The sequence below is a fragment of the Pinus tabuliformis genome, chromosome 9, assembly GCF_031772625.1.
Source record: "Pinus tabuliformis cultivar Carrire ecotype Pingquan chromosome 9, CPIR1, whole genome shotgun sequence".
NCBI classification, from domain to species: Eukaryota; Viridiplantae; Streptophyta; class Pinopsida; order Pinales; family Pinaceae; genus Pinus; species Pinus tabuliformis.
In genome coordinates, this window is record NC_142307.1 from 148,974,523 (window position 1) to 148,990,627 (window position 16,105).

Here is a 16,105-nt window from a genome sequence, read left to right on the forward strand (position 1 = left end):
CAATGCCATCAGAGAAGGAGAGGACATCTCAGTGGGCTTTGTAAGGAAACTTACAGAACTCAAACAGATCACCAAGAACTGGGCACACCAAAAGCGCATTCAGGATAATCAGACATTAAAAGAGGCTGAAAGGGTCATTGTAGAATTTGAAGAATCATCAAATGGGACTTTCCTCTCCCCTGAAAGCAAGGAGAATTACTCCTCCCTTATTGCAAAGTGCACACAAATACTGAAGGAAAGGGAAGAAAGCTGGAGACTTCGGAGCAGAGCTATTTGGCTCTCTGAAGGAGATGCAAATACTAAATTTTATCACAAGTTTGCAAATGGCCGCAAAGTAATAAACACTATCTGGGAATTAAAGAACGATCAAGGGGGCACTGTCTCCTCACAGCGGAATCTGGCCAGACTGGCCACAGAGCACTTTAGAGGCATATATAAGGCTCCTGTAGAAGCCAATATCTTGGAAATCATGAGAGTGGCTGAGCTCTTCCCCAGATACATTGAACAAGAAGATGCTGAGGAACTACAGAAGGAAGTGACCATGGCAGAATTGGAGGCTACTCTGAAATGGTTCAAAAAAGATAAGAGCCCTGGACCAGATGGATGGACCATTGAATTTTACCTTGCGTTTTTTGATCTTTTGGGTAATGACCTCCTGAAAATAGTTGAAGACAGCAGAAGAAGAGGTCGAATATCCTCAGCCATTAAATCCACCTTCATAGCTCTCATCCCCAAATCGAATGCCCCGAGCACTTTCGATGACTTCCGTCCTATATCACTCTGCAACTGCCTCTACAAGATTATAGCTAAGACCATTGCTAATCGTCTTAAGCCCATTCTATCGCATCATATATCCGCTGAACAATTTGCATTCCTGCACCATAGACAGATCCACGAGGCCATTGCCACTGCCCAAGAGCTCATGCACACCTTGCAGATTAAGAAACAAAAAGGAATGATCCTTAAGGTGGATCTGTCCAAGGCCTTTGACAGAACTAACTGGCTATACTTAAGGCTGCTGCTCACTCACCTGGGTTTCCCCTATGTCTTCATCAAATGGACCATGAGCTGTATCACTGATGTATCCTACAGTGTATTACTTAATGGGGAAGCTACCTCGTTCTTCACTTCAGAGAGGGGTCTCAGACAGGGATGTCCACTCTCCCCTCTGCTATTTTTACTCATTATGGAAGGGTTAAGTAGAGTTATTTCATCTGCGCGGGACAGACAACAATTATCTGGTATTAAACTGGCGGACAGTCTATACCTCACTCGAGCTATCTCTTAAGCCTATGGGTCTAAATTCTCTCTCTCTTATTGCAAGGGTATTTGTTCTAGGCTCCTTCGCTCTCAACCATGGTTAGACAAAGAGCTCATTATTATCGAGGAAGCGGAATTCAAGGAGGGTTTGGTGGCTTCTAAGATAGAATGAGGTTTGAGATTTCAACTCCTCTATTTAGAGAGAAAGTTTGAGTAGGATTTCAATAAGAGCTAAGGAAATTTGAAGCGAATGTCATAGTGGAAAGGGAATTTTTGTGAGATTTAGAAGTGCTAGAGGATATATAAGATTGGGTGCTTAACACAAAAGACACTCGTGGTAGGACAAACCAATACATGTTAACCATTGACCTATATTGGAGAATAAAACTTTTGTTGGGAAGGGTGATCATGGAATGAAATGAAGTGAAGGAATAAGTTTGGTTGGTGTTGGATGAAGTGGTGTTTAACCCAAAGGATATGGGGGTGCATATCAAGTGTATTGAAGTAGATGTGGCTCATGCTTTATGTTTGAGTAGTGCCGATGAGGGGAAATCTAGCCCCATTAAGGTGGACATTTTCACATCCTCCTAAAATTTGAATGTACTGGTCCTATTTCTTTATTTGGTTTCTTTATGATGGAAACTCCTTAGAATTTGGTCTACATAGGTTGTTTTATGGTTATATTACTAGTTTTCAAAGGAATTATAGTTTATAGTCTCTTGGTAATCGAGATCTTTCTCTATTTTTAGTAACTTCTCTTAGACACTAGGTTCATTTTTGGATGTATACCCTATTATTTTGCTAGTGGTATGGTTTCTCAAGTTACAGGCCACTCAGAGGAGGGGTTATGGGACAAGTGTGATATTTTATGATAAGAATTTATTTTTAAAAGAACAATTTAATTTAAATGTTTTGTACCAAAAACTCATTCTCAAGCTCCTATTTCCTTGAAGTTGAAATTCTCAAAAATATCCCAAGTTCCTAGAACTCCTTAATCCTTCGGGATTGTTATTGTACATTATGTAATTAGTTTTTTATTTAGCTCTTACCATTAAAAAGTTATGGAGACACAATTGTCTCGTACCTAAATTGCATATGTATAAATAAGTGATTTTATCATTAATACAATCACTCTTTCATTGTGGAGTTTATTCGAGCTAGTACAGTGGTATCAGAGCTCGATTGAGTTGCTTTTATACTCCATGTTCTTATGTTTTGAGATTCCTACAATGAGTGCGTTAAAGAATAGTGTTTATTATCATTGGTGAAGATGAAGGAGATCACAGTGGAAGCTTGTTTCTTTTTGGTGTAGATCGAAGGTGACCGCAGCATAAGCATTTTTTTTTGTGTAGATCAAAGGAGACTGCATCAGAAACATTTTTTGGTGAAGATCGAAGGAGACCGCAGCAGAAGCCTGTTTTTTGGTGCAAATCTATGTCAACTTGTAAGTGATTTATCTTCAATCCTTGTAGTGAAAAGTGAAATCTGAGTCAAAATACAATAAACTTAAGTGGCATAGCGGATGCATATGAAGGAAATAAGGCATGCTAGAAACTGTACATATGGTAAAATTTACCTTTCAAATCTGTGTGCTAAAATGGGTGACTGCTAAAATATCACTCTATGACTGCTCAAATTTATCATTTACGGAGATTTGCATAAGGTATGACTTCTTTATAGACGTTTTTTATTGATGTTTTTCTGGATTCGGTGAAATTCAAAATTGGAGTTTATTTAGCCGGGTAATAGCCATTTTAGGGTTTTGTTATTTGGTTATAAGCCACAACTCTTCATAAAGTATTTTTTTTTGTTTAAACAAAAAAATGGGGGCATGCTCTGTAACACCCTCCTCCCACATCTACCCAAGAAACCGGCTAATTGGGGTAAACATGCAACGAGAGGCCACTATGATATGATTTGACCTCCTAAGTCAAATTAGGGAAGCAGAAACGACGGAAACACACCATACAGACATCCAACACCATCAACATAACCCTCAGAAGACAAGTCAGACACTTAGGCAGCCTGTCCCTAGTTCCCACTGTTGTTTTAGGTCTCTTAGGCCATAGTCACTCTCATATTATTGGTGAGGGAGCTACCAGAAACCTAAAGTCGCTTTCACAAGCCTGCATACCAGTGACTGTGGAAAAAAATTTCCAATGTTGTGCGAGTGACTTCAGGATTTAAGCCACTTTTTCAGACTCAAAACCCAGGTCATTGCCCAGAATTGATCCATCTCTTCAAATTAGTAAGATAACATGGAAATAATAGTACTAAATCAAATACTTGTTCAAGACCTTGATTGGACCCCTACTAGCCATGACAGGCATTTCGCCGAACATATTGCGAATGTGTAATCTACAGGTGTAATTCATGGTTCTTAGCATAAGGGTCTCATATTTAGCTGAGAATCGCTAAGAACCATTAATGCCTCAACACATCAACTTCCATTCCATCAATTAGGTCATAGATACATTGATCATTCAATTATAAGTAAAAACATGATGAGAGACACACATGGTTGTTGCCATAAAACACATATATAACCAGCATAATAGAGATAGAAAATACTCATGAAAGTACAACCATATGGACCACATATAATTCATCAAAATAATCATATAAATACAAGGAGAAATAACATTTCATTAATGATGCAAAATCCAAACCCGAGATGAGACTTCCACGTTCCACCCAACCGTAGAATGGCTGAGCCAAATCTCTCTTCAACCATTCACCCCCGTGCCATATTCCAAGCATGAATGTGGGATCTCATAAAACGCATCAATCAAAACTTGTCCAAGGCTTCTAGAGAACATCCACCTCAACCCATCAAACAGTGATCTCACCTCATGGTCGGACATCACCAAACCATCATCAGATCGGTCTCTACCCCAACCATTCAGGGCTCCACAACGTTTGTCCAACCAAGGCTCTAGGACTAGTAACTCAACCCACAACTTTTATCGGGCTCCAGAGCGTTTGTGTTGAACCTCAAAATTACCCTCTCCTTGACAGTTTTTCTCACCTTTTTCCCTCACTTTCTCATAAGATTACAGACCCCAATCAATGATAAATGCTAATTTTTGTCTTAAGGAAAGCATTAAAATGATTGCCATATTATATTTTCATGTTCTTGATATTTGAGTAGATTTTTGCAATTTAGCTACAAAACGCAACCTATTCTGCAGCTAACTGTGGATTCCATAGCTACTCTCATGGTTTGGCAGGTTCCAGGTGTCAAATGAAGAATTGAACCACATGGGCATTTCTAGAATCATCTCCACATGGATTCTATCCTATTCACTCAGTCCAGATCGACAGAAAAGCGAGCCTAAGATCATGGTCAAAGATGGAGTCAAAATACGTTATCCGGAAGCAGTAGGACTCTTGATTTGCTCTTTCATAGCAAATCAAGAGTCTAACAATCCTATTGCAAATCTAATTTGAATTAGCCACCTGTAGCAAGTTTATCTCACAAATAGTTATGTTATTTTCCTTTAAATATCGGTTACATAGAACCGAGAAACAGTTCAGAAATTAAGTGTTAAATTCAGGCTTTTTGTTGATACTCTATATTCAGACTTCATTTTATCATAATATAAAGTTCGTGTTGCGAATGATTGTTTAAGAGCATCCTTAACTAGCTAGCAGTCCAGCCAAATCAGTTGCAGAGGGCCCCTGCACTGGAGGAGGTTTTTTTATTGTTGTTTTTAGTTCAATTTCCATTACTCTGTTTTCAGCAAATCTGTTTTCTAATTAGGATAATATTTCATTCCAGTTTTTGATCAATAGCATAGTGATAATTCACAACTGTGCAGCCTTGTTCTTCTAAGATATTTCATGGAGAAAAACAACTCTGTTTCCAAATTGAATTAAGATTGAAGTAATAAGAATACACAGTTGCTTAGTTTTCTTACTGTTTGTCATTCATTTTCTTAGAACATAATTGTCAATTAACTGTGTTAAAGGATGCTTTCAAAAGCCATTTCAAGATGATGATGATCCTAAACTAAATGGTTAAATGTCTAATTCATACAGTGATTGAAATTACTCAGTGCATTGTCATTAGCTTCCTAGGAACTTAGGACTTAATGCATAATTTACTTCTTACACAACACTTCAAGAGGGTAATGCTTCACATTTGAATGTTGGAGAAAGTCAAAATTACATTATTTGTTTACAGTTAGTTTTACATGCTTTCACCTTTTTTCTTTCAGATTCTCACTTAGTTGCATCATTGATATTCCCAATATTCATTCCATGGAGATCGATTTAATCATATTTCAAAACTAAATGGTTGAATGTTTACATTAGATATTTTCCTTTGCATACTCTGCTTACTTTTCTAGGACATTAGAAGTTAAAGTATAGACAAATTCTTATACTCCATCTCAAGAAGATCATTCTTCATAATTGAATGCCAAGTAACCAGAAGTACTTTAATTTCATTTTATGTCTTTACTTCAAAAAAACACTGCAATTTCATTCGTGGGTTTAAGAATTAGATCCATGGATTAGTACTAATGATAAGATAAGATAGATGCTTTGTTTTCCAAATTAGGTTCTTACTAGCCAACAGTTTTTGGGTTAGAGAATTAGATTAACTTAGGAACATTTCTTTTTTTTCCTCCTTAAAATTCATTAGATTCACTTAAATCTTCTCATAGTTTTAGGTTGAACATTCTTAGACATCAAAGAATGAAAACCCCCCAAAACAACATAAAATAGAAAACAACAAAGTAAGAAAAAGGTTAACTAAGCACATATAGTGCACCACACTTCATCAGTTTACAAATCTCGGTTGATAATTTATGCAAGCAATTTAGGACACTAAATTGACTAAACAGTTTGTCCAACCAAGGCTCCGGGACTAGTAACTCAACCCACCAACAGTTCCATAGCATTCATCCAATCAAGGCTCTAAGACTAGTAACTCAACCCAAGTTGATACAGGGCTCCATATAATTTGTCCAACCAAGGCTCCAGGACTAGTAACTCAACCCAAGCTAGGGAACATCAGGACCAACCAAAAACAAATAATGAAAGTAACACATAATCACCATGTCTATCCAGGAAATGGAAAGGCTAGGCAACTCGTTGTCGATCCAGGCTATCCTCCATGCCAGTGACAGATCACAACCAAAAATCCACATGCATATGACATGCATGCCAAATCTAGTGAAGAAATCATACATGCAACTCGGTATCTGCAAGAAAATTTGATGTATTTGTTGATGTTGATGCCTTCTTGCGCTTTCCTACTTTTCCTTTGCCTTCTTGCTCTAATAATCTAAGTATGCCACACCCTCCAAGAGTGCTCCAAGAAAACTCTAAGTGTCCAAAAGTATGAGAGAGAGATATAGAGAATAATGAGAGAGATCTCCAACACTGAACTGAAAAAGGTTACCAACTAATCCTTAGAAGCCTTTTTATGAATGAGGCCTTTATTTTATTCATTTTCCATTATTTTCCTTCATTTTCCTCCTCACATACAACCAGTGACATTTCACCTCCTTCTTCTCCTAATTTCCATTATTTTCATAAATAAATGTGCCAAAAATGCCATTTTTCCTTTCCAAAGCTTTAGCCATTGCCTTTGCCAATTTCCTTAGCTATTAAACAATCACAAGTGATCCCCATCACTAGAATTTTGCCCAACATTCAGCTTGGAATAAGTGTCCCATCATCCGTGGTTATTATTTTTGCATTTTATTAACTTTTATTACATGAAATTTTCACCAGTGTTGTTACAAAACCCTCCCCCTTGGGGGACACCGTCCTCAGTGTTAAATCACACATATACCTCAACAACCTACTAAAAGAAGACATACTGGTCATGGAGCTTTATAACACAGCTCGATGCAGTATTTACAGTGAAAGACCTGCTCAAGATAAAACATCATGACACCAAGAGAACATATCGCATAGTGGAGTTTTATAACACAGCTCATTACGGTATTTACAATGAAGGTCTTGCTCAAGATGAAACATCATGACAACATGACAACATACCGCATAGTGGAGCTTTATAACACAACTCATTATGGTATTTACAATTATCATACTGCTTAGTGCCAATCCACATGACATCATAACATCATGATAACATAACCACATGATAGCATAATAACATGACAACATAATCATAATAATGTGACATCCATACCGCATAGTGGAGCTTTATAACATAGCTCGTTACGATATTTACATCCAGTCACACATGTACATATAGTAACATCATAAAAATATATGTATACTAGAACATATGCCAAATCATATACCAAAACATATATCAAATCATTTATTAAACACCATGTCTTAGCATATATCGAAACATCATATAGCATATACTAAACCATCATAAAGCATATATCAACTACCATAAATCATATATCAAACCACCATAAAGAAAATACCAAACCATCATAAGCAAATACTAAACCAACATAAGAAAATACTAAACCACCATAAGGCATATACCACACCACTCTATCAAGTTGTTTTGCCTCAACCGGAAATCAAGGAAGGATACATATCCCACATGTGATCCACCATCTCCCATGTAGCTTCATCGGGCCCAAAGTGCTTCCATTGCACTTTAACTTGCTCTATTGCTCGGTTCCAAAGCATGAGCACCTTTTCTGCAATATACATTGAGGCTCCGACTGGAATTCTCCATCTGGTTCCACCTGCAATATAGACTAGTCAATTACATGATCAACATCCTTAACATAATTCTTAAGCAATGAGACATGGAAAACATCATGGAATTTCACTGTTGGAGGAAGTGCAAGTCGATAGGTTACTGGCCTAATCCTCTCAATAATGATGAAGGGTCCATAAAAATGCGCTGCTATCTTAGCATATGATCCAATCCACAAGGAGCTCTTCTTTGATTTGATACGCAAGTACACCTGTTCCCCAACCTGGAACTCCTAGAACAACATGTTCCTATCTGCATAACTCATTTGCCTATCCTATTTTTCCTTTATATTCTTCTTGATTACCTGCATTTCATGTTCCATGTTTGCCAACATATCTCGTCCAATCAATACTTTGTTAACCGGATCACTCCAACTAATAGGAGTGTTACAACTTCGTCCATATAGTGCCTTAAAAGGATTCATCCTCAATGACTCCTAATAGTCATTGTGTATGAGAACTATACCAAGGGGAGATACTCCTCCCATTTATATTGTTGATACATCACATACATCCTCAAAATGCCCTCTAATATCCTATTGACCCTCTATGTCTGTCCATCTATATGCGTATGATAAGATGTGTTGAAGACCAACTCTGTGCCCAAACCTGCAAATAACTCCTTCCAAAACTTGGAAGTGAACTTCGCATCCATGTATGACACAATATTCTTTGGAACACCATGTATTCTAACCACATCTCTGATGAATATCTGTGCCACATCACTAGCTAAGAATGTAGACTTCATTGGAATGAAGTATGCAACCTTTGTTAACATGTCCATAATGACCATGATCGAATCATGTTGTCTCACTTTCTTTGGCAACCCTGTGATGAAGTCCATGGAAATGACCTCCCATTTCCATTCTGGAATCGCAATTGGTTGTAGTAGTTCACCTGGATGTTTACATTCTACTTTCACTCGCTAATAGTCGAAACATCTAGCCACAAACTCTGCTACATCCCTGTTCAAGTTTGGCCAATAGTAAGATCTCTTCACTATTGTTAGTGTCTTCTGGTATCCTGGGTGACCTGAATATGATTTTGCATGAGACTCCCTCAAGATCACCTTCTTTAGGTCATTGTCATCCGGCACATATATCATGTCTCAAAACTTGACGAATCCATCTGCTACAAGACAATAGTCCAAATCCTGTGCACCTATACCTGTACATGTACATGCACATGTACCATCACCTATACCTGTACTACCACATGTACATATACATGTGAATTTACCTGTACTCTGCTGCAACCTGTGCACAATCTCCATATATCTGACATCTTGTTGTCATGCTTGCAAGATCTTGTCTTGTAAATCTGTCCCATAAGAGCTCATAGTTGCTAAGTGATTTACCTACACTCGTCTGCTAAGAGCATCTACCACTATGTTCTCTTTACCTTTGATGTATTTGATTTCAAAGTTGAACTCACTAATTGTGGCCAACCAGCGAGCCTGCCTACCATTCAGATTCAGTTGGTCAAATAGATACCGCAAACCACTGTGATCACTCATCAATGTGAACCTCCTGCCCAGAAGATAGTGTCTCCACATCTTCAATGCATGTATAATCGTTGCCAACTCGAGATCATGCGTGGGATAGTTCTTCTTGTGCTCATTTAGTTTCCACGACTCATAGCATACTACCTATGCATCATGCCTAAGGACTCCACCAAACCATCTCTTGCACACATCTGTGCACACAACAAACTCTCTATCCGGATATGTAATATTTAATACTAGTGCATGTGTCAACAACTGCTTGAGCTACTCAAAACCAACCTCACACTCCTCTGTCCATTCAAACTTCTTACCTTTTCTTTGCAAATATGTGATAGGATAAGAAATCTGCGAGAAGTTCCTGATGAACCTCCTATAGTAGCATGCTAAACGCATGAAGGATCTCACATCATCCACATTGTTAGGAGATGCCCACTCCATGATGAATCTTATCTTTTCTGGATCTATTGTAATGCCCTCCTTGGAGACAACATGCCCCAAGTAGTGCACCTTAATCTGAAAGAAACTACACTTGCTGAGCTTAGCATACAACTAATGCTCTCTCAATAAATTCAACACTGCTGCTAAATGCTCGGCGTTCTCTTTTTTATTTTTTGGAATATACCATTATATCATCAATGAACACAATAATGAACTTATCCAAATATGGACGCACTACATTATTCATCAAGCACATGAATGTAGTTGGAGCATTAGTTAAGCCAAATGGAAATACAACAAACTCACAGTGCCCATACCTGGTCCTAAACGCAGTCTTGTAAATGTCTTCTTCCTTGATGCGTACCTAATGATATATGGATCTCAAGTCAATCTTTGAGAACATTGTTGCTCCCTTCAACTGATTGAACAAGTCATCAATCCTTGGCAAAGGATACCTATTCTTGATGGTCACTTTGTTCAACTGCTTGTAGTCAATGCATAGTCTGAGAGTACCATCTTTCTTCCTTACAAACAAGACCGATGCGCCCCAAGGTGATACACTTGGCCTAATGTATCCCTTGTCCAACATTTCCTTTAGCTGCAACTTCAGCTCAAACAACTCATGTGTCCTCATCCGGTAAGGTGCTTTTGATGCTAGAGCTGCCCCTGGTACAGTAACTCAATAAAAAAGTCTACCTCCCTGTGAGGTGGCAACTCTATAATGTCCTTTGTAAATACATCCTGAAACTGTTGTGAAATTGGATACCTATTCAATACATCTGCATCCTCTTCCTCCTTACCCTTCTCACTAGAAATGTGTACTGTAAATAGCTTGCACCCTTTCCTGCGGCTAATCTTTGCTTGCAAACCTGTCACCATCCTAACCGGTGTAGCTTTCTTCTTACCTTGTAATACTCTTGGTACTCCATTGTCATCAACACACTCAATAGCATTATCATAGCAGTCTAACTTGGTTCTATGCAGATACAACCAATTCATGCCCAAAAACATATTGTATGAACCCAATGATAATACATTCAAATGTGTTGCAGTAGGCATACCATTTAAATCAAATGCACAAGCTCTTACCCAATGATGAACTTGCTTCTTTATACCTGTAGCCAACTGCACTAACCAAGATTTTGCATGCAATTCCTTACTCAAACCATCAAGACTAACATAGATATAATTAGATCCACAGTCAATCAAAATAAAAATAACTTGATCACAAAGCTTATTGTCCATCTCAATGATACATGACTGGTGTTCTCCTTGTTGGTTGTCCACTACTGCATAGATATGCGGAATACTCTGAATGACATGCCCAACAGTCTGTGCCTTCTGTGCACTATATATCTTGGGTCTACCACTCTAAAATTATGGACAATATTTCCTACGATGGTCCCATCCACAATTCAAACACCGTACAGGTTCCTTACTGTTCTCCTTAGGAAAATGTCCCTACCCTCTCTCTGATGCATTAAACCGCCTAGGTGGTGCAACATTTTCCTTGTTACTTGTATCCTATGGCCTTTCTCACTTCTTGTCCCATTTTCCTTTGTTCTTAGCATTACCTCTCTAGTCTAGCTTAGTCTCAATTCAACGCTTCGACTGTTCATAACAATGCTTTATCTTTTGAATGGCCTCCTCCAAAGATCTAGGCTCATCGAACTTAATCTTGTCCTTGAATGCAACCAGTAACTCACTAATGAACCTCTGAATCTTAGCCTTCTCCTCCTTGAGGTAAGGCACATACCTCAATAGTTCCAAGAACTTACTAGTGTACTCATCATCTGTCATAGAACGCATCTTTAACTCATAGAATTATTTTTCCCTGGCATCAAAGTATCTCTCTGACAGATACTTCTTCTTGAATATCTGCTCAAATTCACTCCAAGTTAGATCTTCTAATGAGCACCAATATTGCAGCAAGAATGTTGCAACTTTGGAGCTACCAGCTTTACTTTATCAACTTGAGGTTCATACAAAGTTGGAGGTGACATTGTTGTATACACAAGTAAAAGTGATGGTTCTGCCTTTTGTCACTGTTCAGTTGGCGAGAGACCACTAGGGTTTTCAAGCGAGATTTCTATGGATTCAAAAGAATCTTGGTTCCTTGATGAAAGAAATTCCACTCTAAGAGAGAGTTGATCTACTGTAATAATGAAAAAGACTGAAATTCAATGCTAAGGCACACCATTTCCTAATTAACTACTAAGAGCTATGCTTTGCAATAATGCTAAATCAACATGAAAAAAATTCTATTGCTCTAAGCATGAAATTCAAAGACATCAAACATCATTGTTATGCATGTAAAGGACTGTAATAAACCTGTTTTGTCTTTTTATGCTTTTCATGAAAAATCAAGTGTGCAAGCTAATCTCTTTTGGTGATGTGGCAGGTGATTTAGGGATGTTGGTGGATGGTTGGAAGATTCAGGAGATGGTTGGAAGGTTTGGGAGACCCTTGGGTGACCTTGGGAGACTTCCTAGAGGTTTCCCCTCAATTCAGCCTCAAAATAGGCCACTACAGGAAAACCTACAGGATGTACTAGAAACCTACAGGATTCCCTGTATTTCTACAAGATACAGCCATGAGAAAAACGATGGGTGTTGGAGGTGATGGAAGGCTTATGGAAGGTGGTTTATGGGTGGAATGGAGTGAGAAAAGGCCTAGGATCACTCAGAACCTAAAACCAAGTTTAGGAGATGGTTGGATTCACTCAACATGCTTGGGGAAGTTTCTATGTAAAATTATGAAATTAGTGAAGTTTTTGATGAAAACAAGGAATTCCTATGGGTGGATGAATCTGGAAGGTGGTTGCATGCTATGAGATCTATTTCTACTTCTGAAGCATCTACTCTAAATCAAACATGTGTAATTTCCAAAAAGTCATGTAAACAAGAAGAATTCTCATGAGCTAGAAAAGAAGAATTTAATGAACTAACTGTCTACCTTATGCATGAAGAAATTTCTAAATAAATGGTATCATGGATGAGATCTACTACAAGAATGAAGACAGAAGATATGGAAATGAAATCCTACACTTGCAAAACTGATCAAATGCTGGTTCAGGTACAGTAAACTCTAAATATTATGAAATAAATGGAAATTTGTCTTTTTGGGGTTGCATAAGGGTCTTTTCCTCAAATCATGATCCCAGAAGGAAGAATTGAGGCTAGGACACCTACTGACAGCTTTGTGATGCTTCTTTTATCCCTTCTAACCTACTACTAAAGTAAGGCACAAATGAAAGCAAACTAATAAACAATTAATCAAATCTACACTAATTGTAATGAAATACTTCTAAAGGCAGTTTAAGCATGAATCTATGAAACTAAGCTAAGCATAAAGATACAAGAAGAGAAACCTTTTATGCTAGGGTTGGGCCCTAACCCAAGAGCTTCAGCCCTCTAAATTAACTCAACACTGGATCAAGAAAAAAATCATTCTTATTGCCAAAACAGAAAATTACATCAAAGTCTTCCACAAGTCCGAAGCTCAAAAATAACTAGAGTTTTTACAACAAAAATTCAAATCCTAATGAGGCTCTAGGCCTCTCTACTTATACAACTAAATTCCCCAACGACTTCCTTAAATTTAGGGAGGCTCGGCTCCTAAACTCGAGATGCACTAACTCTTTGTCTATCATTTGCTCTGCTGCCTTCTAATCTTCATGACTTGGTTGCTTGCACTCTGAGCTGGTGGGATTAATGGAGGAATATTCGAATGGGGGAGGAGTAAATGAGGAGGATTTACCTCCTACAATCTCTCTCCCTTGTCCCATTCAAGTTTCAAACCTTATTCTTGCCAAAATTCCTTGATTTTCTCTTCCAAACCTGCATTTAATGCATATTAATTCACTAGGCATAATATCTCACTTTAACTCATCTCATTAAACAAAATATAATCAAAAAATGTAATAAGTTGTGAGAAGAGTTGGTTTGACTAAGCTAGGAGGTGAATTAAGGCCCATATATTTACCCAATGATGAGACTCATCATCACCCCCCTACTGAAATTATTGCTCATCCTCTGAGAAACTCAATCAATATCCATGTCTTTCATAGCTCTAGTGGCCTCCATGACATCCCATGCCTTTGTTGTGGTTTCCTCTTCTTGTGCATAGAAACTTGCCTTCTTTTCTACCTCCTCCCACAGCCTCCTTTCTTCTTCTTCCTTCCTTCCTTCTAGCATCGCTAAGAGCAGTGGTGGACTGGGTCTTAATCCAATCCAATTGAATTTGAGCCTTTGAATAGATTGCTTGTACATGGGTGCCCTGTTTAGTGCTTCTCTCATTCTTTGAGGAGAGTGGTACTCTCTTATCTTTAAACTATATGGCAATGTGTTCCATCTCCTCGGTTAAGCTTGAATGCTGTCATCCTCTAACAACCTGAACATGTCCTTAAAATGTGAAATTGCTTGCTCTTGGGCAGTAAGATACCTAGGTGAAAGCTGAGGATCATTTGCAATTAAATTATGTGTACTGATGAGGGCCTTTGGATTGGACTACTCAGCTATGATCATAATAGGCTCTGTTTGTTCTCTTGCCAATATCTTCTTCATTTCTGCAGCCCTTGCTTCCTCATGGTTCATCCATGATGCCAAAGCCATCAACTGTAGATCTCCTAGCTTGGCATTAGGGTCCCATACATTCATGTCTATTAAGGCCATGTTATGCAAATAAAATGGAGACATCTTGGCCCTATCTTCCAATGTACTTTGATCACAAAGATCAATGAACTGTCTATAATCCTGAAATGGCATAATGTCTCTCTGTGCTAGGGTCTTGATTTGGAACTGTGACCATTGTTCCTTAAGGTATAGGGCATAGGCTTTAGCTGGCATCCTACACTGGATTGCTTCCAAAGAGAGACAGGCCATACATGCCATTTGGTTATCTCCTTCTTGTAGTTATCCTTTCAACCATGCATTTTCTGTCTCTAACTGATTTCTCATTATGGCCTCTCTGTCCCTTAAGCTACTTGGCTCTCTGCCCATCTCCTTAAGCTTCTCTTCCATGTGACCAATGTCCTCCACCCCCTTGGACTTGGCAATCTACATCCATCTATGAGTTCTGGCTCTCTCCTTCTCAAGCTCAAAGAATAATGGAATAGTAATTTTTTGTGGAAAGACCCTGCCCCCTTCAATAAATATGTAGTAGGAGTCAAGGTTAGGTTGGGGGCTAGGTTCCCTTAGCTCTAGATCCTCTTCTTTAGTTTCTTGCTGTAAGCTTCCCTCCTTATCCAATTTTTGAGTCTCCTGTAGGTTTAGCAGAGTCTCCTGTAGGACTGCTTTTGCTTCCTGTAGGTCTTGCTATATATCTTGTAGGATTTCTTTTCCTTTGGATGAGGTGGATCTAGTTACAGGCCTTCTCACATAGGTGATAAGAGACTTAGGAGGATGCATTTTCTCCTACTGTTTAGGTGAGTCCTCAATTACAATGAGAATTTTTGTTAGATTTTGGGGTTTCCCCTGCCTTATCCTTGTGCTTTTCCTTGTTCTGAAATATAAGGGGGTCTGCCTCTATCTTTTGCCTTTTTGTTTGATAGGGGTGCTAAGAGCAGTGAGGGTAGCTGCTGCTTCTCTCTCAGTGGGTTCTGGAGACACCCTAGGTGACTCCTCCTTGTCTTCTGCCTCCTTTTTTCCATTGCCCTTTTCCTCTATGTTTTTCCCCTCTTCTCCTCCTTCTAGATCCTCATCTTGTTTATCAGTCTCCCCCTTGACATCTTCCTATGTTTCCTCATCACCTTCCTTCTCTTTCTCCTCTTCTTCCTCCTCATCTATCTCATCTTCTTCCCCCTCTACTTCTTCTCCATCTGTTTCAGTTTCTTCCTCATCTTTTTCACTAACAGTAGGACTAATGTCATATGTGAGGGCTTTGATATCCTCCTCTGTTTGCATGTATCTGAAAATTGACCATTGGATAGGAATTCTGAGGTTGTGGAGGGAATCTTCTATGATGATTCTAATTAACCCATGGTGGGATAACTATTGGTTGTTTCCCTCCTGCACCTTTATGCTTGTGTCTATTAGTGATTGCAGAAGGAAGTATGGTATGTTGAGCCTGTGGTGAGGAGATGTTTCTACTCCAAACCTCAACTCTTCAATAAGCCTAAAGTGATACCCATAAACCACACTATACCTACCCTCACATGATATGTATTTGATAAGGTGGTAGATCACCTCATTCCAGGGA